Source organism: Triturus cristatus, chromosome 4_1, assembly GCF_964204655.1.
Source record: "Triturus cristatus chromosome 4_1, aTriCri1.1, whole genome shotgun sequence".
In the NCBI taxonomy this organism is placed as follows: Eukaryota; Metazoa; Chordata; class Amphibia; order Caudata; family Salamandridae; genus Triturus; species Triturus cristatus.
This window is the reverse complement of record NC_140585.1, coordinates 1,060,372,681-1,060,398,297: the sequence shown is the minus strand read 5'-3', so window position 1 is coordinate 1,060,398,297 and position 25,617 is coordinate 1,060,372,681.

The following is a 25,617-nucleotide window of genomic DNA, read 5'->3' as shown; positions in this document are numbered from 1 at the left end:
CGTCCAGTGCCCACCCTCCTGGCTACTACCACTAGTGCTGCCCGTGCCCGCAGCAGTAAGAAGGGTAGAGTGTCCTTCCCCCCAGGCACCGCTGCCCCTGTCTCCCCTCCTGCTCTCAGTGTTGAGGTGGTGGACCTTTTGCTCCAGCTGTGTGTGGGTCAGACTACTCTCCTGAATGCCTTCCAGGATCATGACAAAAATTTGGCACAGGTTGTTGCCTTCATGGAGGGGATTCATTCTGATGTGGGTGGGCTACAGAGAACTGTCCAGTCTTTGTCCTCTACAGTGACGGCAGCAATTCAGCTCTCAAAGGCTCAGAGTCCAGCTCCAGTCCCTTCAGTAACCACCCTGCCAATGGCAACATATGATGACAGTGACCACAGACCACACCCTCAGGCTCCAAGTACTAAACATGCAGCACACAACAGCAGCACTCCAAGCGGGCCAGAGCGCAGACACCTTCCACAAAACAAAAAACAGGCACACAGGAGCGCAAAGGCAAAAGCTCTTCAGGTGACACTCAGGGGCATTAGGCCAAGAAGCAGGCCTCAGGCTCACACGCATCCAAATCAGCCCCATCCAAGGACGCTCCCATCCCCAAACCTGCTCCCAAAGACAAACAAACAGTTGCCCTGCCTGCTGTGAAGCTGGTGCCTGCAAAGAGTCCGCCGGAACAGCTCTCTAAGGCAGATTCACACACAACCTCAACTCCCACCCACACCCCTGTGAAGCTGGGACAGGAGGGCAATGTGGGGGGTTCACCTGGTCAACAGGGGAAGGAGGGGAAAAGGCAAGGCCAGGCCAAGCATACCACCAGATCAAGCAAATCCCCACAGGGAGGGCAACCACCTGCACCTGATGTACCTTTGGTGGAGAGTGAGGCTGTTGTGCCCGCCCCACTTCCCACTCCTACCAAGACAATTCTTGGCTATCGAATCCCCATGAGGTGGAGAGGCAGCCCTCCACAGTCACCCTCACACACTGTCTCACGGAAGCATGTCTCCGCCTCCCCATGCCACCATGCCACCCGGTCCAAGCAGCCCTCCGGCTCCCAAAGCCACTGATGCCTCTACCTCAGCTGGTCCTCCCTCTTCCAGGTCTAGTCCTCTAATGGTCCCCAACAATCAGCCACCTCCTAGTTCAACTGACAGCCAAGTCTGAGGCAAAGTCCCCCTCCCAAACCCATCTCTCCCACAGCGGTACCTGGAGTGCCCATCTGTATCCCCAGAGCTGTGCTGATTCCCATGTCAGTGTACGGTGTTACCCATTCCCTGTGCAGGTTCTCATGCACACATGTACATACTTTGAACTGTGGACTGGCCAATGGCCTTGCTGTTTGTCACTTTGAATACCCACTCCCTGTGCAGGTTCTCATGCACACACATACATACTTTGAACTATGGACTGGCCAATGGCCATGCTGTTTGTCACTTTGGATGTCCATTTCCTGTGCAGGTTCCCATGCACACATGTACATACTTTGAACTATGGACTGGCTAATGGCTTTACTGTTACTGTTTTCTACTTTTGATGCCTATCTGGGTGATATGTAATAAAGACAGTTACTCCTGGTGTCTGCTTTGTCAATACCACAACAGAGTTGACTTCTATCCACAGGATTACTTGCATGGTGGCCAGAGTCCATCATATCTGTGTGATCTTTCTTGATGTGTGTACAGCAGTGTTTATGTGTGGTCATCTCGTGTAGGCCTGTCTTCCTAGTCACATGGGTACATTTGGATATGTGAACTTGAGTGGTCACACCGTGTGAATGGTCTGTCATTGTGAGTATTGTTGATGTGTGTATGCCCCTGCAATGCCAACTGCACACATGTGTGATCCAGGTAATGTGTGCCTGTTTGTTTCAATTGTCTGCCATGTGCTTCAGATTGTGGGTACATGTAGGAGTTGGTAGTTTGGGCACTGTACAGTGTGTTGGTGTGTCCTTGCACCCCTCGGGGACACCTACTTGTTGTTGCTGCCAGTTGTGAGTATGCAGAGTATGTGACTGCCATGTCTATGTTGTGTTTTGTTGATCAGCCATGTCTCTTGTTTCTGTGTGTGCTTACTGTGCAGACCTACTCAGCCACACTGACATTATTTGTGAGTTTTGTCATGCATTGCTGTCACTTGACCCATTTTTGGCTCCAGTGTGGTATGTGGTATGTGGAGTCATTCCATCACCTATAGATGCTTTGGGTGCCTACACATTGTGAGTGACTCCTCTATGTGTTTGTGTACAGTACACTCCTCATCTGTCCACTACTGACATACACACCACTTCAGTCTCATGTCTTCCACCCCATGGTTTGCCAGTGTGTGAGCCTCCCCACCACTTCAATTGTTACACTATGCTTTGTGATGCTGAACTGTGAACAGGACCAATGTGCCACTCAGGACAGTTCCCAATTAGTTATGTGTTATTTTCTTTACTGATTCGCTGTCATGGTTGTTCATGTGCAGTGCATATGTTTGGGCAGCACAGTCCTCTAGTCTGGTTGTTTGTCCCTGGGTTTCCCTTAGTTGTGCATCTGTGGGTGTTGGGTAAGCAGTAAGTGTGTTTGCTGAGTTACTGCTACCCTTCCTGAGTGTGATGTTCTCTGTGTGCTGTGATGATTTGTGTTGTGAGTGTTCATGGTGTGGCACTCAGATGTGCGTGCTACTGATTTGGTTGGTGTGCACACACTGCTTGGTGTGCATGCAGTGTTGTCAGTGTATGTTGCCTTGTACTTGCTTGGCGTGCATCCCCCTGATGTCCAGCTGAGGTTGCAATGTGATGTATTGGTATGTGCATCTGTTGTGTTTTTGTTGTGGATGTATGCAGTGTTTGGCCTGTGTTGGCTCTTTCTACGGACAGATGCTATGTGTGTGTGATGTTCTATTTGCATGATGTTGTGTGTGAGTAGTTGTTGCTGTTTGATAAATTCAGATTTGTGTTGCAGGTGTAGTGTGCATTACTTGTGTGTCTGTCACATGAAGCAAGGTGCATTCTTATTACTGGGCTTGTTTTGAGGGCACATTGGTGGTTTGTCCTCCTATTTTTAACCTGACACTTGTCAGGATTGTGCATGTGCATGCTTGTGGTGCATTATGGCACCTTGTTCATTTTATGAGTGGTGTGGTGTCTGTCTGTGTTAGCTTATTGTCCCATTGATCCCAGTTAGTGTTCATGATTGATTTTCGAGGATGCACCTCTTGTTTGTGTTGAGGTATGGTGTCTGTGCATTGGCCCTGAGTGACAATGTTGTGTACTCCTGTTCTGTCTAGGGTCACGTTGCCTTTCCACTGTTTGGCTGCCCATGTGTGGGCTTGTTGGACTTCTGTGGATGTTGTTTGTGAGCTTTGTGTTTGGCTATTGTTTCTGTGTCTGCATTGGTTTAGGCATCCCTGAGTGTGATGTTTGTGGATGCACCACAGGGAGTGTGATTGGTTGTCATTGAACGCACAGGACACCATTTTGACCATTATGTGGGTTTCTCACAGGTGTTGAGTGTTGCAGGTGTGAGGTGGGTAGAGGATGGGTATGTGTGAAGGTCCTACTTGTGTTTGACAGTCAAGGAGTGTGACAATGGGCCATATATGTTGTATTGATGACATACACATGTCAAGTAAGTTGAGACAGATGTGTGGCTCATCATTATATGACTTCAGACACTTCCTATCATTCCTGTGCCTATGCATAGCTTGCCTTGATGTATCCCTGAATTATTGCCCAGAGGTCACTGTGGTTTACTTTTACTCACTGTGCCACCTATGTCTGCTTTGATGGCCTCAGGGTGGTGTGATATGTTCCTTCTCTTGCATGTGATGTACAGATGCTATGTGGCTTGCTCTATGGTTTTCCAGCACTGTCCACTTCACTTTTGGCTCGTCCATTTCTTGTCCTCCATTGCTGCTGCCCTATTGCATGAGTATGTGTCTGGGTGTCAGTGTTGGGTGTTTGTGTGTGACTTGACAGGCAGTGTGAACAGTTCAGTGGATGTTCTTAGGCAGTGTGAGTCTTCATTTTACGATCACACTCAGTTTGCTTCACATGAGTGGAAGGTAGGTGTGAGGAGGAGGGTTGTTCAGCCCCTGAGCTTCTATGCAGGGTGTTCATCTTCACCCCCACCTTCCAAGTCAGTCTCCCTTGTCCTTTGGTGTGTGAGGTGCAAGGTCTGGCTACACCTGGCAGATTAAGTTTGCAGGGGGGACAGGAGGAGCACACATCATGCTCCCAAATGGGTGTGGGAAGCATAGTGTGGGATGGGTGGAGGTGGAGCCCCGTAAATCCTTGACAACTGCCCATGCCTGGCGCCAGCCCTGCCTACTACATTGTGCGCAGGTTTTCCCGTGTCTTCACTGCTGCAGTGGCGTGACTGGGACATTGCAGTGATTTTGCGGTTAATGGGTGACCCTGATGTGGAGGGGTGACTTTCGGACAGGTAGGGCATGTGTGGGTACACTGAAGGATATGTTCCTGTCCCCACCAAGGTGTCTGATGTGTACAGGAACCGGTATGTCAGCACAGGACTTGTGTTTTGTGGTAGTGTGCGGAGTTGTGTTTTTGCATACCTGTGGCGTTGTCCGTGAAGGAGCATTACTTGCTAGTAGTGGATGAGGTACAGCATCAGAATGGCTTGAAGAGCTGGATCCATTGCGGTCAGGACCGGGTGGAGGGGACTGGGAGTCTGGTTTCACGCTCCGCTGTTGTGCTTCCACCGTCTAAGGGTGGGTGGATTCTCCGCTGCGGTGTGATGGGCTGTTTGCTGCATCGTGATTTTTACGGTGGACGGGACGTCATTCCGCACAGCGGTGGGTCTCTATTGGCTACCTCCGCCGCTGTGGTGGGCGCAAATTTCTGGCGTGTCATGTCACTCCGCAGGGAAAGAAAATGGGCTATGTTTGCCCATTGTAATATAGCGGGCGCGAGGACTGCTGCTGGAGTGAGGAAAATGACATTTTCCGCCACCGCCAGCACTGCGGATGCGCCTCCGCCCGCCATCCTAATGAGCCCCATAGTGTCATCACCCATGATGCAGACCACCAACCCAATACAGCCCCCATCACTCCAATCCTGGTCACAGTGCCCTACTCCTGGACCTAGCCCACCCCAAGCCAGGCCCTGCAACCTCAGGGATGACCACATGCCCTCAATCCCAGGCCATTACCTCGCAGTCAAGGCCTATGATAATGGAGTATAACCTTACCTTATTTGGATTTTGCTAAATTCCAACAACAAAAGTAAGGTGATCGCGGGCAAAATATTGGCTTTCTCTGTAGATGGAAGTCCACAGAGTGTTCAAGAAGCACTGGTTGTAGCCAGACAGGGAGGTACAGCTGGTGCTAGGTGAATTTTCACTGATCTAGCCACCCTTACGGCTCTGTTAGTGAGAGCATAAACAAACAGAAACAAAAACTTAGGCAGGGCCTCTCTCAAGTGCATAAACATACTGGGACACAAGGAATGCTCACATACACTATACCACAAATATTCCTCTGTCATAAGCAGTGCATGCATTTCCCCTCTCTCTCTATACCAGCTCTGCTCCAGTGGCAGCCAGGACTGTGTTCACAAGCTGACAATGCTCATACTCCTTAGGGTAACATTGTGGCACTGATGGGTGAAGGGGAAGCAATGCTCTTGACTCTCTGACTTAAGTTTGACACTGGCAAGATGGTGGCCATTGGTTTCTGTTGAGTTAATTCAATATTCATCAAACTGAACTGTGTATTATGTTTACAGCTTGATTTTCAACATCTTACCTTTTGAAATATTTTTAAAAAACTGGCACTAAAATCATTGTTGTCTTTATATATTACTAATCACAGAGGACCTGATTCACAAAGGGCCTCCACACTCGTGGCCGAGACCCTTCAGTCGTGGGGGAGTCTCCCCACTCAGTGCCGAATCACTGCAATGAGAATTTTCATTGATGAGATTCTGTCCCAAGTGCAGGGACTCCTCCACGACTGCGTGGCCTCCAGCACGAGTGCGGAGGCGCTTTGTGAATCAGGTCCAGAAATTATTTAACTGCGATTTTATCTCTCAGCACAGTTTTTGCCATTTAGGCTCTCATTGCAAGTGGCCGGACTTTGATGCAGAATTTTGGGGGCCAGAATAAAAAATCTGGTTGCTATTTCCAAACCAAAGCTTGGCAGCTACCAGATTTCCCCCTGAAATGGAGACTAACTGTTCAGACTCGAAGTTACAGCGTGCTTTACTGGGATGGTGTTCACTATTTTGGTAACAATCTGTTGAACTGGAAGCCCTTTTGCCGTCCCTCGTGTCTTGACTTTGGAATCCGGGCGCAGTGCCTGTGAAGTTTGTGGTGTCTTGGGGTACTTGGGCAGGGCTGCGAGCGTTGCTGCAGGGACTCCTTGTACCAGGAGTCCCTGCCAGGCCGATTGGAATCACCTGGCCCGCTCTCCCTGTCAGCCCCGCCCCCTGCACACGGATCGCATTAAGGAGCCTGCCTGCCTTTCTTCAGTGGGACAATCTGTTGAACTGGAAGCCCTTTTGCCGTCCCTCGTGTCTTGACTTTGGAATCCGGGCGCAGTGCCTGTGAAGTTTGTGGTGTCTTGGGGTACTTGGGCAGGGCTGCGAGCGATGCTGCAGGGACTCCGTGTACCAGGAGTCCCTGCCAGGCCGATTGGAATCACCTGGCCCGCTCTCCCTGTCAGCCCCGCCCCCTGTACGGCACACTTACTATATTTGTGACTTCCATCTCCGCTGCTCGGGAGCGCGCGGGGGAGCGCCCGGGGCGAAGCCCGGGCAAAGGACGGGCCGTTTGAGGCCGTTAGAGGACGGGAGAGGCTGGGCCTGGGCTATCCCCCTTGGCCCATTCCGGGAATTCATCTGGATTCATAGGGTATCTCACGTTTTTGCCATTAGAGATGACGACCAGGGAAACAAGGAGTAAAAGCGCATCGGCTGCCGCTGCTGCAGCAAAGGGAACATTGGACAACTACTTTGTGAAAGCTGGCTCCCTACTAATAGAGGATATTATGCTCCTGGAGAGGCGAATTTCGCAGGAACTAGACTGGGTGAGGAGATCGTCTATGGGTCCCTTGGCTCAGGCTAAGTCTCCTGAGGTAAGGCCAGAACCCATTGTGTTGGACATGGGGGTAGCCGGCACAAGTGACCCCTCTGGGACTTTGAATATTTCAAATTGTACCTCCCAGTTAAGCACGAAGGACCTTAGCGATTTTGCAGACCTTAGTATGTTAACTCTCCCGCCTGCTCAACCTTACCCTATATCTACTACCACTCTTAACCCTGATCCCGAAAATGTTAACCTCGCAGGCCCAGAAGTGAACAAGCTAAAGGGGACTAGAGAAGGAGCAATCCCGAAAAAGAGAGGAGGGCCCAAGAACGAGGGTGGACGAAAGCTGAACACCTCAAAATCTTCCCCGTGCCCGGCATTAAACAGTTCTTGTTTAAACACTAGGGAAAACACGCAAATTGATAGAGCTGAGGCCATGCCCTTAGACAATCTACCGGGGAGACAAGTACTCACGCCAATCCAAATCCACCCGAGTCCACCGAGGAGGATGTCACCCTCGCTGATATAGGTGCCCTTATAAGAAACCTTTTAAGCCCCCTGGAAGCAAGGTTAATCAAAATTGAAGCTAGGTTAGTGTCCATAGAAAAGTCGACAGTACAACTAGCTGACAGTTTTAAAGCAACTGGTAATGGTGGGACCAAGGTTGCCGATAGAGAGGCAAAAAAGGGACCATCCCAGGCTACCAATCAGGTTAAAAGCGCTACACCCATAGTGCAGCAGGCAAAACCTACCCCGTCTAAAAGTAATAACACACACCCGAAGGCAAATGCTCCCAAAAACCCTGTAGAACAGCATACTCATCCATCCTCCCCCCCAACTAGTGCAAAGCAAGTTAGGGAAAACGATCCTGCTCCAAATAAACCACTGAATACTGGAGAATTAATGACCGAGGCTGTTAATAAGAGGAAGAAGCCTAGACCAGTACACCTCCCTCTGGAGGCAGCTCCATACACTGTAGTTTTAGCAGGGGTACCAGAACTGAACGTTACCTCCAATGAATCCACCGACTCTCTTAAGAATAAGGTGATAAATTGGCTATGTACGTACAGACCGCTCCCGGAAGGCATATTGAGCACAGTCCTTATGGTACGAAGGGTGCCCTGGCTGGGTAGCTCAAACAATCCATTAATGGTGATTGTGTTATAGTCAGCTTTAAAGACCATAGGACCGTCACGCATATATGCGGATGGTTCTCAGAGGACGAGGGGACCACCATCCAATCTTTACCCCTTTCCTTCTTCTACCCCCCTTTGGTACACAGTAGAGAGGATGAGAGTTGGGGGGCTCGGACGCAAAGATCGGGTGGGTGGGGAGACAGCAGAAGAAGGGGAGACTTCTATCATCCCAGAAGCCAATACCAAGGGCACCCTGAAATTAATGCACAGGGCACCTATCCAGAGAGAGTGGGTGGGGGGTTGGCAAGAGGATGGAGAGAATTCCCCAACTACAGAAGGCAACAGCAAACCCATTACACCACAAATATGGATGATGAGGGATGGGAAATTTGTCATAGGAGGGGAGGCAACTGGGGGGCTAGTGAGCAAGACTACTATCCCCGGAGATTTCTCCAGCCATTTTACCTTCCAACTTCGAACAGGTATAGTCAGCTAGACATGGTAGATTGACTGTTCACACGTACAAGCAGGAAGTACAACTTTGTATCATGGGAGGGTGTGGTTGGAAATAGCTTAGAGACTGAGTTGCCCGATGTCCTATTACATCATGGAGATCTGGGTAATTCTATTGGTGAGCCACGAAAAAACATGGGGGAAGCAATAAGTCACCCTCTAACACATCCAATGACCATGGTTAGTGAAAAAGGGAATGTCTCCACTCACACTACTATTTCGAACAATAGACCCCCGCCACTAAAAATACTGTCATGGAATGTGGCAGGCCTGGGAAACAAGTTTGAATGTCAGGAATGGTTTGAATATACTGATTCTAAAGATTTATGCCTGTTCCAGGAAACTTGGGAGAGGGAGGAACATTCGAGGCAGGGTTTTGCAGTATTCTCCATTCCTGCGAAATGGGGGGGCAGAAGGCGCCCATCGGGAGGCCTTGCAACCTGGGTCGCAGTCCACTTGGGATGTCAGGCCACGCGTCTCCCAGTGGCCTCAGAGGACATACTTGTGGTTCTGCTGGAATGGTCCATCTGCTGCAGATTAGCAGTGGTAAATGTATATTCAAGGCCGGTTACCATTTCGCAGGAGTCCTCCACCATTGACGAACTGTCGGATCTTCTTGGCGAACTCCCCAAGGGGATCCCATTTGTAGTGGGCGGGGATCTGAACTCACATTTTGAGCCCCTAGCTGGTCTTTTAGATGGGGCTTCCTTAGAGGAAGATGCAAGATGGCTAGTACCACCGACAGTATCTACATCGCCTAAAGCTTGGACCCCATTAGCACTCCAGATCACCGCCCTAACTCTGAAACATGGGGTGAGGGCCTGTAACGGACGTGTTAAATCTGATATCCCGAGTAAACCCACATTCAACCGGAAGGGAAGGGAGTCAAGATTAGACTATATTTTAGTGCAATTATCTTCGTGGTCGCATGTCATTGACTTTAGGGTAATAGATAGAGAAGACAACGATCATAACGCCCTGGAATTGGACTTTCTCCTTCCTGGTCGGGATCATGGGGAAGTAGAACCGCCTAAGACAAATTCGGGTCTAGCCCTTGAAAACAATAGGAGGAGAATTAAGTGGGAGAAACTAGTCGCAAGCACAGATAAGCTCCCTCGGTTTTATAATAATCTCATTCCTATACTGGAAAAAATAGGCACTTTAAGTGATGAACCCAGTTCAGGGGAGAAAAACAAACAAATTTGGTTGGCGCATGAAGAAGTCGTTAAGACTTTGACTGCAGACTTATTTAATAATGGACCAAGGAGGGGGGGTGGAAAGAACCAGTGCACATGGTATAATGCAGCTTGCCGCAAGGCAAGGAGGGATCTCTTGTCGAGCATCAAGAATCGCAAAAGTAGGCCTGAGATACAAGCCAGGAGACGTGAATATAAGAAGCTGGTTGTTAATGCCAAGATTGAGTGGGACCAGAATAAATGGGAAGAACTCACTAGCTCCCTAGCCACCATGGACTCCCGTAAGTTTTGGCGAATTGTTAATACAGGGTCCGAGGAACTTGTTTCGGCAATAGAACCAAACATTTCTTCCAAGATATGGCAGGAGCACTTCCAGTCTCTTTATACAGTGAAAGCAGGGCATGGAGGTTGTACAACCCCACCTGTATACAACTATCTGGAAGGGGATCCATTTACCGAAAAGGAGGTCCGGGCTGCTATATCAGGCTTGTCAACTGGCAAGGCACCCGGGTTGGATGGTCTCCCGGGGGACCTTTTTAAACAGGAGCCAGACATATGGGCCCCTTATTTCCTGGTACTATTTAATGCAGTTCTGAAGGGTATGGAGGTGCCCTGTACTTGGCTGGGCACAGAAGTGGTTCCGTTTTTTAAGAAAGGCTCGCCTCTGCTCCCATCCAACTACAGGCCCATTAGCCTGATAGATGTGTCGCAAAAACTTTTTGGAAGGCTCATCCTAGATCGTCTCCAGAGCTGGATAGAGGAAACTGCCACCATGAGCCCATACCAGGCCGGGTTTAGAAAGGGGGTATCTACTACGGACCAAATTTTTCGCCTTAACCTTATTTATTGGAGGACGGCACTTATCGAGGGGGGCAGCTTGTACACGGTGTTCGTGGACTTGCGTGCCGCCTTCGATTTGGTGCCGAGATCCAAACTCTGGAGTGTCCTTGATGACCTGGGAGTCCCGCCAGATATTCTGGCTATTTTGATTAAATTACACCAGGATAACTTTGCGCGGGTCAGGTGTGGCAGGATGGGGAGTTTAACAGAAAGATTCCCCGTTGACAGGGGGGTGAGGCAGGGATGCGTGCTTGCACCCACCCTGTTCTGCCTCTTTGTCAACGGGGTAATCGCCCACCTGACCAGGATAGAAGACATTGACGCTCCTAAACTGAATGGCAGCAGGGTGCCCGCCATAATGTTTGCAGATGACACCCTGCTGCTGTCTAAATCCCCATGGGAATTCAACGGATAGTGGATGGGTTCTTGCAATTTTGCACCGAGAGGGGCCTCGAAATTAACGCCTCCAAAACAAAATATATGATTTTGAACCCTACCCCCTCAACACGTCCTAACCCCTTGTTAGGTACAGTGCGATTGGAGAGGGTTTCCACATTCGAATATATGGGGGTAACCCTGAATGAGAAAATGACATGGGGGACACATATGATCAAGGCAAATATGAAACTATCACAGAAAGTGGGTGGTATTACTAGAATGGCGGGCAAATCTATATATCGTCCGCTGGACCCCTTGATACAGATCTATAAATCTCAAGCTCGGGGCTCAGTTACATATGGGGGTGAACTATGGGGTCATACTCCTGTTAAAAACCTAACAAGCACAGAGAACAAATTTCTCAGGCAGTTGGTGGCTCTCCCCCCGAGTACGCCGTTGCTTCCTCTGAGATTGGACCTAGGCCTCAGGCCAATCTCCGAGGAACTTGGTTTAAAACCTTTAACCTTCTGGCAACGACTTTGGAGTAGCCAGGAACTTAGTGACTACAGAAGCGAGCTGCAGGACTTCCTAACCTTACCAAACATCAGTAACATCCCATGGTTAAGATATATAAAAAGATCATGTGAGAGTTTAGGTCTAGTGGATCTATGGACCGACCCTGTAAACTCAAGCAGGAGGACCCCTCGAAAGGTACTTTCACAACTCTATCATCAGTCAAAGCTGACCACTGCTTTAGACAGTATGCGGGTGGGTTCATTGACTAATACATTCATACAATTGAAAGATTCTTACCTAATGGAAAGTGTTTTGGATGGTATGGCTCCTGTGACGGCAAGAAAGCTCTATTTGCAGTGGAGATATGGTTCTCTACCTCTGAGGGCCTTTACCAGCTCTTGGTCCCAGCCCCCAACAACAGAGCAATGCCCAGCCTGTGCATATCCACAGGAAAGTGATTTACATGTGGCCCTTTTTTGTAAAGCCTACCAAAGAGCGAGGAAGTATTGGCTCGTACCCATTCTTAAAAACATGGGATTCAGGAAATATTTGCCTGCGTTCAGAATTCTAAAAACCGATTTGTCACCTCCGATTGTTTTTGCAGTGGCAAAGTACTTAATGGCTATGTGGCATGTTCGAATCCGCCTTTTAAAAGAGGGGGGGTTGTATAATGCCAAAAGATTTTAGAATACTTTTTCATGCTTTTAATGGTTGTATTATGAAATTTTCGAAAGCCATTGTTTACATGTAAATGCTAAAACAACGAAAATTTTACAATTTTAAAATTGCTATGTATTTATATCTTTGATGATCTAAATGATCGAAAATAAAGATTATTTGACATTGATATTTTCCACCTGCTCTGAGCAGGCAGAAAGTGTCAATAGTTGTGCCAATTAGGTGAGAGGTAGCTGGGGCCGTGGGTATGCCTGTGCCTGTCTGGAGAGGGCACTATCGGCTCTACCCCCGGCCTGGAAGCAGGAGCTGGGCCGAAAAACGCTGCTACCTGCAGCATCTGCTCTGCAGTATTTGTCACAGGCCCTGTGTCTCCAGGCCTAGAATTATTGGGTGACTTGTAGTATGACAGGGAGTATTCCATCTGAAGTCATATCTTTGGTTAAATGTCTCAACTAGCAAGCAGGGCCTAAGTGACCATTTAACAGCACTGTATGTGTCATCAATGTGTAGTGAGAATATGCTCTTTATTTAGGCATTGAAATGATACATACTAAGTTTAAAGTCTTGCATACCAGGGTTGAAACACTTTTGGTTTACTCCCTTTGTCTTGCTTTCTTCTTTCAATGAAAGTGCAGCACTTCTGTGGAAAAGGTTGTGTAACTATATTGCTGCATCATATTAAAGGTAGAGCATAGCACCAAAAGCATAACCCCTTCTTATTTGAGTCAGTGACTCATTATTACAAAATATGGTGGCTCCTCCCACCACTGGAACTAGGGATATCAATAAATAGGTTCTTTGTTATAGTGAGTAAATTCAGTTGAAAGCCTTTGAACCAGTCAAACACTTTCTTGATTGGTGAGCTACTGACCACACATTAAGGACCTACAACACACCTCAAACCCGAAGCCCACGAAGACCAAGTTAATATTGTTTAGAAATAAAACAACCAAAAGGAAAATCCCTGGCCAACCCCTGCATCTTCATCTGTAAAAGAAAGCCCTTGTACTCTTGCAAGAGTTGCGGGGGTCATGATGGACAGAGGGATATTTTTCCAGATCCTGGGTTCATAAACAGAAAAGGCTGGCTGCCTTATTGTTTTCTTTTGTACACTCCTGTGTCTCCAGTATGGATTGTAAAAATACCCTGCTCCATTGTCTCCCAGGCTCTACATTGCTCCCTACATTAAGGACATCTCATCCAGGGCCTGAAGAAATATGATCACATAATCCCATTCTGATGGAACTCCACTGGCTTACCTTTCTTGTCCACACCATCTTTAAATCCAGCTGCATCATTTATAAAGTCATAAGACTATCACACTGTCTAACTTGCTGAGAAGCTCACCATCTCTGGAGAGTCTTGACACGCTCACTGCCAGGGCACATTCATACTGAAGTTAAAGGAGCATAAAATAAAAAAATAACACCACCAGCCTTCTTTGATCATGCACCCAGGATCGAGAAAAACCATCATAACCTCGCCAAACCTGCTTTATATTAGAAAAGAGTTGAAGACACACCTCTTTGCTCCCAGTCAGTATATTTGTCTTTGATCCTGTATAGTTCTTCATTGCCTTTTGGCTAAACATTCACCATACAAATTATACATAGATACTTGCATTGTGTTGTCTCAATTAACACGCTTAATGTTCTACTTCAGGAAACAAAGCTCTGAATAGTGGTCATCTTGATGACAATGCCATCTCGCCCCTTCCTCAGCCTAAGAATGTGTCAAAAACCACATGATTTTTTGAAGCATGCATCCATAAAGCCCAAGAGCAACACACCATCTATGTTAATAAATCAGAGTGAAAGTCAAAATTCTAATTACAATCCCCCCAAAGACAATAACTAACCTGGCTGGCTTCCAAGTCACTCTTGTTTCCTTGCTTCTAATTGGTCAGGGCCTACGGCTTCCTCCTGGATCTTCAGTGTCTCACCCCCCTGTGCAGTATGGACCTAGTACAACGTCCTGTTTTTGGTCAGTGTCCTTCCACTTGCAGCATCTGCTCCTGCAGGTAATTCTTTTATGTTTTGCCTTTTGCCTTGCACTCTATAAGAGTACATGACACTCTAGAAACCATCTCCCTTCCTACCCCCTCACTCGTACTGCTTGTCCCCCTGTCCACCTGTCCATTGTTCCTGCTCCTTCCCTCCTCCCCTGCACCTCCCTCATGTTGCTTCCCACCAATCCTTATCTTGCTCTCAGTTGTTACTGTTCCATCCATCCTCCCCTACACCTCCCTCAAGTTGGTTCTTCCCGTTGTCTGCTGTTGCTACTCCATCCCTCCTCACCTGCCCCTCCCTGATGTTGCTTTTCCTAGCCTTCCTCCCGCTGTCCACTGTAGCTGCACCCTCCCTCCTCTCCCACACCTACCTCATGTTGCTTGTCCACTGTGCTTTCCTAGACATATTGCTGATCAGCATGGCTTAAAGAAAAAAGCTACATGGAGCAGTCACAGCTGACTGGGTTGCTGTGCAACATGTCTAGAAAAGCATTGACAAGGTCAATAGATCTTGCTTAGGCCAAAATTATTGTCTTTGCCAATGCTTGTTGGAGTTTAGCTGTGCCGTTGTTTCAGGCATGCACAATCCACAACTTAGTTTAGCATGTTCCAACCACATTAGCTATCACAACCAGTCTTGAAGCTTGAAGCTAGACATCCAGCTACGCAACAACCACCTTGACAAAACCCCAATTTGTCCAAAACACACACACACCTTCTACAACTGGATCTCCACTGCATTGGACAAACAGATACCAACAAAAACACATCCAGGGTTGACTACTAAATGAATACCACATGGTTTGATGACAATATTAAAAGAATGAAAACACAACTAAACATACTACAATCCAACTGGAAAAAGAATCAGGAGATGAAACAGACAAAACATGCTACAGCACTATAACCGGGCCTACAAAAGAGCCATAAGAACCTCAAAAATACACCACTACTTCATGCGCTTAACTGAAGCAGATTGTCCTTCCAAAGAACCCAGAGTGCCTAAACACAGAAACATCATAACACTCAAGACTTCTGTGACAAAATCGCCAACATATTCAAAATTTTTGTTTACAAAGATTGAAAATGTACTGAAGGACAATGCGGACAACACCACAACAATCCATGACCTAACACCCACAGCAAGAGACATCAATCACCAACCTTCAGTGCATACCTTCAATATCCTGTCACAAAAAGATTTTCTCAATATTATCATTGCAGTCAGTCAGGATCTCTATCAGACCCAACACCACCAAGAATCTTTAAAGATATCCTTTACTCAACCTGTAATGGAGAGTTAGTCACATTGCTACTCAACAAGTCCCTGAAACTAGGTTAATTCCCAGCTTAGCTCCAAACCCCCTCTTCCGACCTCTTCTCCAAAACAAAAAATGCACCCATCTGACAAACTACAGGCCCACATCAAATGGACCATTCTTAGGAAGAACATTTGAGAAAGCAGTGTTTATTCAATTCTCTAATCTTACCAAAACATTATGACTTACTTTCAGACCTAGGGGCAGATTTATGTTTGCTGGCGCATCCCTGCAAATCACAGGGATGCGCCAGGAAAGATGCATCACGCAAGTTTACCCTTGCGCCACCACAGATGCGCCGCATTTACAATGCAGCGCATCGTGGCGCAAGGATAAACAGATGTGTGACGCATCTGATGGCATAAGGGCGGCGCATTGCTGGAGTCGCGTCGCAAGCACGACGCAACTCCAGCAATGTTTATGGGCTGCCCATACCGAACATGCTGCGTCATGCCTTACGCCTGCTTCAAGCAGGCGCAAGGTTTTGACGCAGCAGCGTCGGAAAAGTGACTGAGTGAAATCTTGTAGATTTCACTGCGTCACTTTTCCGAGGCTTTTTCTGATGGAACGCCCACGCTGCATACATTAAACCTGACGCAGGTTTAATGTAGCGCAGGGCTTTACAGCATGACGCATCTCCCTAGATGCGTCACATTGTAAATAAGGTGCAACATGGCGCATGGTTTACGCCGCCGCTGCGTCACAAAAGTGACGCAACGGCGGCGTAAAAGTGGCGCAAGTCTAACATAAATCTGCCCCCTAGAGTCTGGTTTCAGACCAGGCAGAGACAGCCGTCATATCCATCTGGGATTATATAAATCTCATTGTGAACAAAAACGTAGCTACCATCTTACTTATGAATTTTTCAGCTTCATTTGCCACTGTCCACCCCCACACACTACTGCAAAGACTTCACAGTATCAAAATATGTGAAAATGCATTAAAATCGATCGCTTCTTATCTCACAGATAGACAAAGTGTAATCTATCCACACACTTTCACAGTACCTCCTCACACACACACACACACAAACACACACACACACACACACACTACGGCATTCCTCAGGGACCCCTAATTTCCCCTCTGTTATTAAACATCTACCTAACCCCCTTACCAAATCTGATTAAATCATACAACCTTACCTGTTACAATAATGCAGATGACACCCAAATCATTTAAAAAATGGATAGCCATGAACACTTCAGCAATTCAAAACTCAATGACTGTCTTTATGCCATAAGCACATGGCTGATGGATAACTATCTAAAGCTCAATACCACAAAGGCAGAGATTATGGCATGTGGACAATGGAAAAAACTACCAGCCTACCACCATATGGCCTAAGAAACTTAAAGCCCTTCCGACAACATCAAAAAATGTTAGAAACCTAGGAGTCACCAGGGATTGAATATTTTATGTATGATATCATTGTCTCTTGTTTTGTGATTCTTGTATGTACTTGATTTATTTCTCAATGTTTGTGTTATGCTTTGAAATTTGTAACTACATATTCTATTGAATCACTGATTGTGATTATGGGGCCCCATAATTATTGATGTACACTTTTATTATTGTTATGCTACTTTCACTGTCTTATGTGTTATTTATATTAATGTCTCATATTACATTAAATAAACTTTATATTTTAGAAAATACTACTGGTCTTTGGGATATGTACATTTGTGGATATACTACCCTTTGTGCAGGAGACAGCCTAACCACAGCCCTTTTGTTCAACCACCCTTTTTTGCTAAAAACAGAGATCCCTTGTCAGTTTTGAGAACTCGAACTGGCAATGAAAATTTCAAAGCACTTTTTTTAACCCTGTGAGGATCTTTCACCATGACCCAATCGCCAATCTCAAAATCATGCGGGAGATGATGAGATGCCTGATCAAAATGTTTCTATTGAATTTGTTGTTGAATGAGAACACTTTTTTGCATGTAAAGTTTATCTTGACATGCAATACAAAACTTCTCATCTTTCTTCAACATTTTTATCCAATTAGGACACAAATTACCATTTGGATCCCTTTTCTTAAGAAGTTTAAAAGAAGATATTCCAGTAGTTGAATGAGGAGTAATGATATATGCCCAAATTTTCTTTCTGAGAAAATCATCTACTGGGAGAATACAAGCCAAAGCGGACTGAATACCTTCTTTTATAAACCTATTCATCCTTTCAACAAGGCCATTCGAGGAAGGAGAATACAAAGCAACCTTTAGATGTTTTATGTCACGTGTATTCAGGAATTCTTGCATTGACAAAGAAGTAAAATGTGTACCATTGTCGGTGACGATCTCTTTTGGAGGACCCTCAGATATAAAGTTCTGCTCAAAAACGTAATCACTGATGAGGTATTAGGTGTGTTACAGAATTCTAATGATTTTGAAAAATAATCATTTAATACAATGATATAACGTTTGACAGGTGGAAGCAAATCAAATGGGCCTGCAAAGTCAAGGGCAAGCTTGCATCAAGCATCTTCAGGAACAGGAACACAATGTAAAGGAAGTTTGGTTGTTTTCCAGTGTTTGTCTGAAAGAAGACAAGTTTGACATTTGTCTATCCATTGTGAAACGTCTCTATCTAAACCTGGCCACCAAAAATGCTCTTTTAGTATTCTCGAAGTGGATCCAATACCTAGATGACCTTCGTGAGCATTCTCAAATATGTTGAAACAAAGGGAAACAGGTGGAACACATTGGTCAACACGAATAAGGATATCATCAACAATGGAGAGTTCATCAGAAACTTGTGCAAATGATTTAAGAGAGGCAGGTAAAGAAAGTTCTTTTGGCCAACCTGAGACAACCATATTTTTGGCAGCTTGAAGAGTGGAATCTTCTTTAGAGGTCTGAATATAATCATTGTGAGAAAAATTAAATGAAGAATTGATTGTGTTTTCAACTGAAAAAACTACACATTCAACGTCATCAAACTTGGTATCAGAGCAACTGTCTTTCAAACATAGTCTTGAAAGACAATCAGCACTGATGTTGCGTCCTCCAGGAATGTACTTCATAGAAAATTGTACTCACGTAGCCTTGAAAGAATGTTAACTAATCTAGCTGAAGTTTCCCAGTGCCATTCTCATTCAATAAGTGTAGTAGGGGTTTGTGATCGACATACAAATCAAATTCAGTGCCCCAAATGAAAGTCTTGAATTTTTCAACTGCCCAGGTACAAGCAAGAGCTTCTCTCTCTCCAGTACTGTATTTGGATTCTGAGAGCGAAAGTGCTCCTGAGGCAAAACCAATTGTCTGTTCTTTCCCATGAATCCATTGACAAGGAACTGCCCCAAGACCAAGCTGACTTGCGTCTACTGAAATTGGGCATCTTTGACCCGGTGAAAAAGAAGACAAAGCAGGTGCTTCTGTAATCAATACTTTTATAGAATCAAAAGCATTATTGACTTCCTGAGACCATAAAAATCTTGTGTTCTTTTTCAACAGAGCACGTAAAGGTTGTACAATTTGTGCAGAACCTGCAACAAATCTTGAGTAGTACTCTGTCATGCCCAAGAATGAGTTCAGTTCATCTTTATCCTAGTTGTCTATTGCCTGAGTGAGAAAAAGTTTAGGTTTAATTCCAAAAGAGGCGATAGAATGACCCAAGTAATATATTGAGTTAGCAAAAAATCTAAAAAATGTATTAAGGACTTTTTTTAAGTGATAATGTGTTCTTCCTTATATTTAGAAAAAATTAATAGGTCATCTTAATAGGATTGCACAGATTCAATTCCTTTCAAAATATGCTCCATACATTTTTGAAAAACACTGGCCGCTGATGCCAACCCAAAAGGTAATCTTAAATATTTAAAAGCTCCAAAAGGAGATATGAAGGTAGTTAAATCAGTGCAAGAACATGACAGGAATTTAGTGGTAAGCCAAGCGAAGATCAGGCAAGGTGAAAAACCTGGAACCATGGATGCCAGTTAGAAGGTCTTGAATCTTAGGCAGGGGATGGCAGTCCACTCAAATTTTTTTTATTAAGAGAGCGAAGGTCAGCACATAAACGGATAGTAGAATCCTTTTTTCTCACTATCACAATCGGACTGACCCATTGAGAGGAATCTGTTGGAGCAATAATCTCTTGAGAAACCATAGTATCAAGTAATTTTTTAGGGTCATCTCTTATTCTTAAAGGAATTGATCTGAGTTTGTGTGCTATGGGAATGGCATTAGGTTTTAACTTAATGAGATGTTCAAATTTGAAGATTCTACCTATTGATGAACTAAAAACCTCAGGAAATTCCAACGTTATTTTTTGAACATCAGAATCACAACTCTCTGATACCATGTCAATGGAAACATCATTATTGATTTGAACTGGATTGTCAGAACCGGGAACTAATTTGAGACCCATTCTAGCAAGATCTTGCCAGCCAACTATGTTTTTTCCTTTTAAGGCAACATACATTTTTGTAAAAATATTTCTTCCTAAAAACATTACATTTTCATAAAAGAAGCCCAGCATATCAATTATAGTATCTCCATATGCTTTGATCTAGGTTTTGAAGAATGAAAACAAAGAGATTTAGTATTCATCCAGCAAGCGATGGATGATGTGCGATTCTAAACTGGGACTCAAGTTACCAAATGTCTCCATCCAGTGTCAGAAGAAGTTTTGTCATGAACATAAAAAAGAAAGTAATACCAAAGGAATGAATCAAGGTTCAAGAGGTGCAACAAAAATACTAAAAAGTGTCACACTGAGAGCAGAGCCCTGTGGAACTCCAAATGGAATTTTCTTAAATTTAAACTTAAAATACGATAAACAGATTTACTTGAGTGCACTCTGAAATAAAAGACACAAACCAGTCTAGGACACAGCCAACCAGACCCCACCCCCCATGCCAGCTTTATGCACAAAATTAAAATGGGCTTCATTTCCAGAGGAAAGCTGTATTTGGATTTAATTTAAAACTGTGACCAAAACCATGCAATTGTGAGGTTTCAAATGCAAGGATAATGGGAGTTGACAAAAGCCTCTATAATTTTGGTAACTGTCAGAAAACAATAGTATCAATTGTGGGATTTTTATTAAGGGGCCTATGAGCGTTTGCTTCCAATTTTAGCTACACATTCCTGTTGTAAGAAATTGGATTAATATTTGGGCTGGGTGACTACCCAGTTCAAGAAATATTCACACCCCTTGTCAAGGACAATCCACAAAGACACTAAATTAACCTGAGCTCAACAACCTGGTAGCCATTGCACAAAGCATACAAGCTCAAGTAAGGGCAATGTGTAAAGTATTTATGCCATACCAAAACAGTAATAAAGTCAAAATGCCAAATAATAAAATGCCAAACCAAATTAGAAATATAGTGTAAAATATAATAAACAAAATGACACCAACATATCAAAAATCTAATAAAGGGATCTGGAGATATGAATTTGTAAAATTTTAGGTTGAGATAGTACCAAAATATACAAAGCGCCAATGAATGTCAAGGATTGAGGAAGGCCGGTACCTAAGTACAATGCAAGGCTGACTGTGATGGAGCATGGGTCAGAATCACCAATCAGGCTGACACTGGTCAGCGATTTTACCTTCTAATTTAGAGGCTGATTAAGAGCTTGGCAGAGAGGGTGTTCCATCTCAATAGCAATGGAGTACCCTCTACACCAAACTGAAGTTCCACCCACCTGATTCATAGGCATTTGGGCCTTTAGTATGTCAGTGATGGAGCCTACTTCATCACTGACATCCTCCTCAGATGGCCTGGCGGTGCATCGGCCATTGGAGGTACAAATATAACATTTAGATGGGACAATGTAAAATGTTATTTTTGCTGTTCATCATGTGTGAGGAACATTAAGTATATAGGAGACATGGCGTGGGGACCATTAGTTTTAACTTTTCCAAATGCAAACTTCCACTTTTGGTGTTTGTGTTTGAAAAAAGTAAAACATTGTGAAAGTTTTATAGGAGGTTGTTATGATTCATGGAACCGTAGCCATCCATCAAACTATGATGACAATTCCTGGCAATGTTTAGATGTTTAGAGAGGTCCGCAGGGCTGATGGACAAATCTATATTTAGCAGGTTTTCTAGAAAAATGCTCCCATCCCTGGTCAATATTAAATAGCCATAAGATGCTGAAACCACAGGAATACATGGGAGAAGCTCTAAACTGCAGGATAAAAAGCAAATACCTAAACTATTGTCTTTGGATCTTGCCCTCCAACACAAACAACTCATCATGGCTGAGGTCAGAGGGGGAAACGACCTGTCGAGTATGCGGCCACGCGACCGAAAACTTAGGGCCAGCTGTACAAAGCATTTTACCGGTGGCAAATGGGCCATCAGGTTGTTTGCCACCAGCAAAATGCATTTTGCCATGTACAGAAGGCAAAATGCGAATTGCTAACTTGTTACCGAATTGCATTATGCTTTTGCGATTTGGTACTAGGCAGGGGTGTGTTTAGGGCATCCCTTCCTAATACCCAATAGCACAGATATGTATGAATGTTTTTCAACCGGAAATGCGGTTACAAAACATTGCCGGTCCCCAAGGGACCCCTTCCCCATAGTGAATGTGAGCGCCAACATTTTTTAAGAGCATGCAGTGGTCCCCCCTGCACATTCTTAAAAAATTAAAAGGTAGCTTTTAATTTGTATGTTTGAAATTCATCCCGTTTTCTTTTAAGGCAAATTGCAACCTGCCTCATGAATATTGAAGGGACAGGTCCATTTGCAAACCACAGCAAATCGCTAATAGTGTCAAACACACTGTTGTACATCTCAGTTTCCAGCTGGCCTCTTGCTGCACACCATCTGCCACTGCAACTCCACTCTAAGCATACGTCGACTATGGCTGCATCCTCTACGGAACCAGCTATGAGTGCGTTCCTGCAGACAGTCATATCGGCATGCCTCAACTCAGCAGACCAGAAAACAACTACCCAGACTGTAAAATAGCTCCAAGGAGTCGAGGCGACGATAAACAGGGCAACAACTACTCAACTGTTGTCCTGAGAAAAATCATACCATACTCCTTTTACAAAGTGGCTCATGTGCATTGGAAGATTTTGACAGCATTCATACATTTGTAATTGCTATCTTAGCTTTAACAAATCACACTCTCCTTTTAAAATACAAATTTTAAAACTAACTGATTGCGCCCTTTTTGCATTTGCACTGATCTTTTTAAAACAACAGCTCTTATTTGCACTAGCAGTTTACACTTTGTAATGATTTTAATTAATTTAGTTTAATTTATTTTAAATTTGATATAGACCTCGACTGAGGTCAACACATATACAAACACAGTTTTAAAACATTAACATGATACTCATAACATTAACTTTAAGCATTTATAATGTTGAATCACTCATCATAACTTTTTAAGACGGCTTTTACCTAAATCTTGTTTAAAAATTATACCACTTATAGCATTTGAGTTCGTCTGGTGGTTATTTTTCCAAACTTTGATAGACCTTATGGGAAAATAAGGTTGAATCTGTTGTAGATAGGCCATAAAAGCAGCTTTGGATGTTTAGAAGTTTTAAATCATTAACATCATAAACTTTAAAACAGCTTAGTTTTTGTTTTTTTACAAATTTATTAAGTTGGTAACAAACAAATTTGTCCGGTGGTGATTTGCGGAGGCTGATTAGGCTTTGTACAGAAGAAACATTATATCTGATTCTAATAGGCCTTAGATACCTCTGACTGGCTTCTACTAAAGCTGGATTAGGGCAAACAGCTAATATATGAGTAATAATTAATCTAATAATAAAGATTTACTAGACTTGAGGATCTTAGTTATGGCATGATTAAAGTACTTCATCATACCAACGACTTTCCCTCTCTCTGCCTGCCAAACTCATAGGGGTTGAATACGATGCCGTCAGTGAATCTGATTCGGAACCTCTATTTCCGAAAGAATCAGACTCCTTTCCGGACCACCGATTACGATGCAAGGAAACCATTCGGGCTCTCCAAATAGTTTCTGAACATCATTCAGACAGCCCGAGTCGTTCGGAGCCAATTCATACAGCTCTATGGACATGGTTTCCAAATGAGCAATTACGATGACCGATTCGGACAGCCGCTTCGATTCTGTCTGCCTAACATTAAACTGCTGTCGGAATCTGACTTCGGGGGCCCATAGCCGACCCCCTTTACCTGTAGACCTCCAGTTGGGGCCTGTGGGGGTACCCAAGGGACCCCTCTTACAAACCATGCACAGTGTGGCAGGCACCATGGGGTGTCCGTCACAGGGTGCATGTTTTTCCCCAACCTCCCCCTTTTTCAATGGTAGCCTGTGTTCTCTTTCGGAACACTGACTCCCATTGAAGTGAATGCGAGGCCGACGATGTTGGGAAGCATCATAATTGGTCATTGGGAGTCGCAAAACCCGAGTCGGTCGAAAATGATTCTGAAACTGATTCTGTCAGAAGCGATTCTGGACGACATCTTAATCGACCCCTAAATCAGCCCCTTAGTCTTTAAAGTTCCATTCTACCAAAGGAGTACACTTCCAAAGTTCTCCAAGACCTCAGGGAACCCACTTAGAAATGCACAAGATGTCAAGCAGATGCCAACAGCAGGGTCCAGTCCAGGTCCAGATGCCACTGGTCAGCTGGGTACTTCCAGGAGAACACCTCTTGCAGCTTGTTTTCTCCCTGTAGCCACACATGAGGCCAGCCTACCTACCCTTAGAGTCTAGTTCTTTTTTCTTGGCACATGAGGGAGCAGGTCCAGCCCTTCAGGGCTTCTCTCGGTCACAGAGAGCAGGTGCAGCCACATTCTGATCTTCCGCAGGTGCAGAAAGTGTTCTGAAGTGGCTACCTGGAGGAGTCACATTTATGCATGGCATGAGTCAGTGGGTGGGGTCATTCCTGGCCCCTCTTTAAAAAATGCAGCAAAATTTCCTAGGCCCTGAACTATTCATGTTTACAGCAGTTCCTGTTTACCTTACAACAGAAAGAGCCAAAATGGCATATGTCAGGGTATTTCCAAGATGGCAAAAGTCTTGGGCTCCACTAAACTTGGGATCTGAAGGCTGGAAGTATGTGTGGGAGGGGTACTATGGTAATGCGAGTGTCCTTCCAAATCTAACATTAACATACAACATGAAATAGGTACTGTACTCACAACAGAGACAGAGTACGACAAAAGCAGAGTGCTCTACCAATCAGACAGTGGATACACAAGAATTGTCTTGGCATCCTATTCTCTCCCATTCAAATGCACCCCAAGTGTTGTACGTAAGTCCATCAGACCTCTCAAGCTGAATTTGGTACTCAAGGGTGATTTGACACTGTAGTGTGAAAAGGGATGCCTAAAGCCCCCACCCTAGATATTCTATAGAGTTCATAGGGGTCATCTCTGCCTATTCATGTCAGCCAGTTCATTGCTCCTGGGAGGCATTTCACACATTTTTCACACCTGTTCAAGGCTAATATCTGGCTGGGAGAAGATGGAAAGCCAATTCAAATTAGCCTTGAGACTCTTCAGGCAGGGAAAGGGTTCATTTTCTGAGAGTAATTTTTCCTTAATATTTGTTAAAAATACAACTTCATCGTTGAATTGAATTTTTAACAAATATTTAAAAAAGATGGTAAATTATTTGTTAAATTACTTTTAGAGCTGATCCCATTCCCAAGATACAGAATTAGTATTTTAAACCGCACTCTCATTTTCTACATAGGACAGCTTGGCCTGCCACCATGAAAATAGCTTGTGGGTGCTAGTTACTGTATGGACATGTTAACAATAATTTCCACATATCCTGCGTTTAAATACCATGCACATTGCCTTCTGTGTGACAAGGCATGCAAAGGGGTGACCTATTCATATTTAAAAGGAAGGTTTTTACCTATCAAAAAAGTTTTACAAGGTACAATGGCAGGCCTGAAGCCATGTTTGCACTGCCACTGCAGCTGTTGGCATAAAAGGTTCTGTTGTCCACTCATAGCATTTAACTTTCAGCCTCTGGATATATGTTGTACCATACATATACTAGGGAATTATAGGCAAGAAAAATAT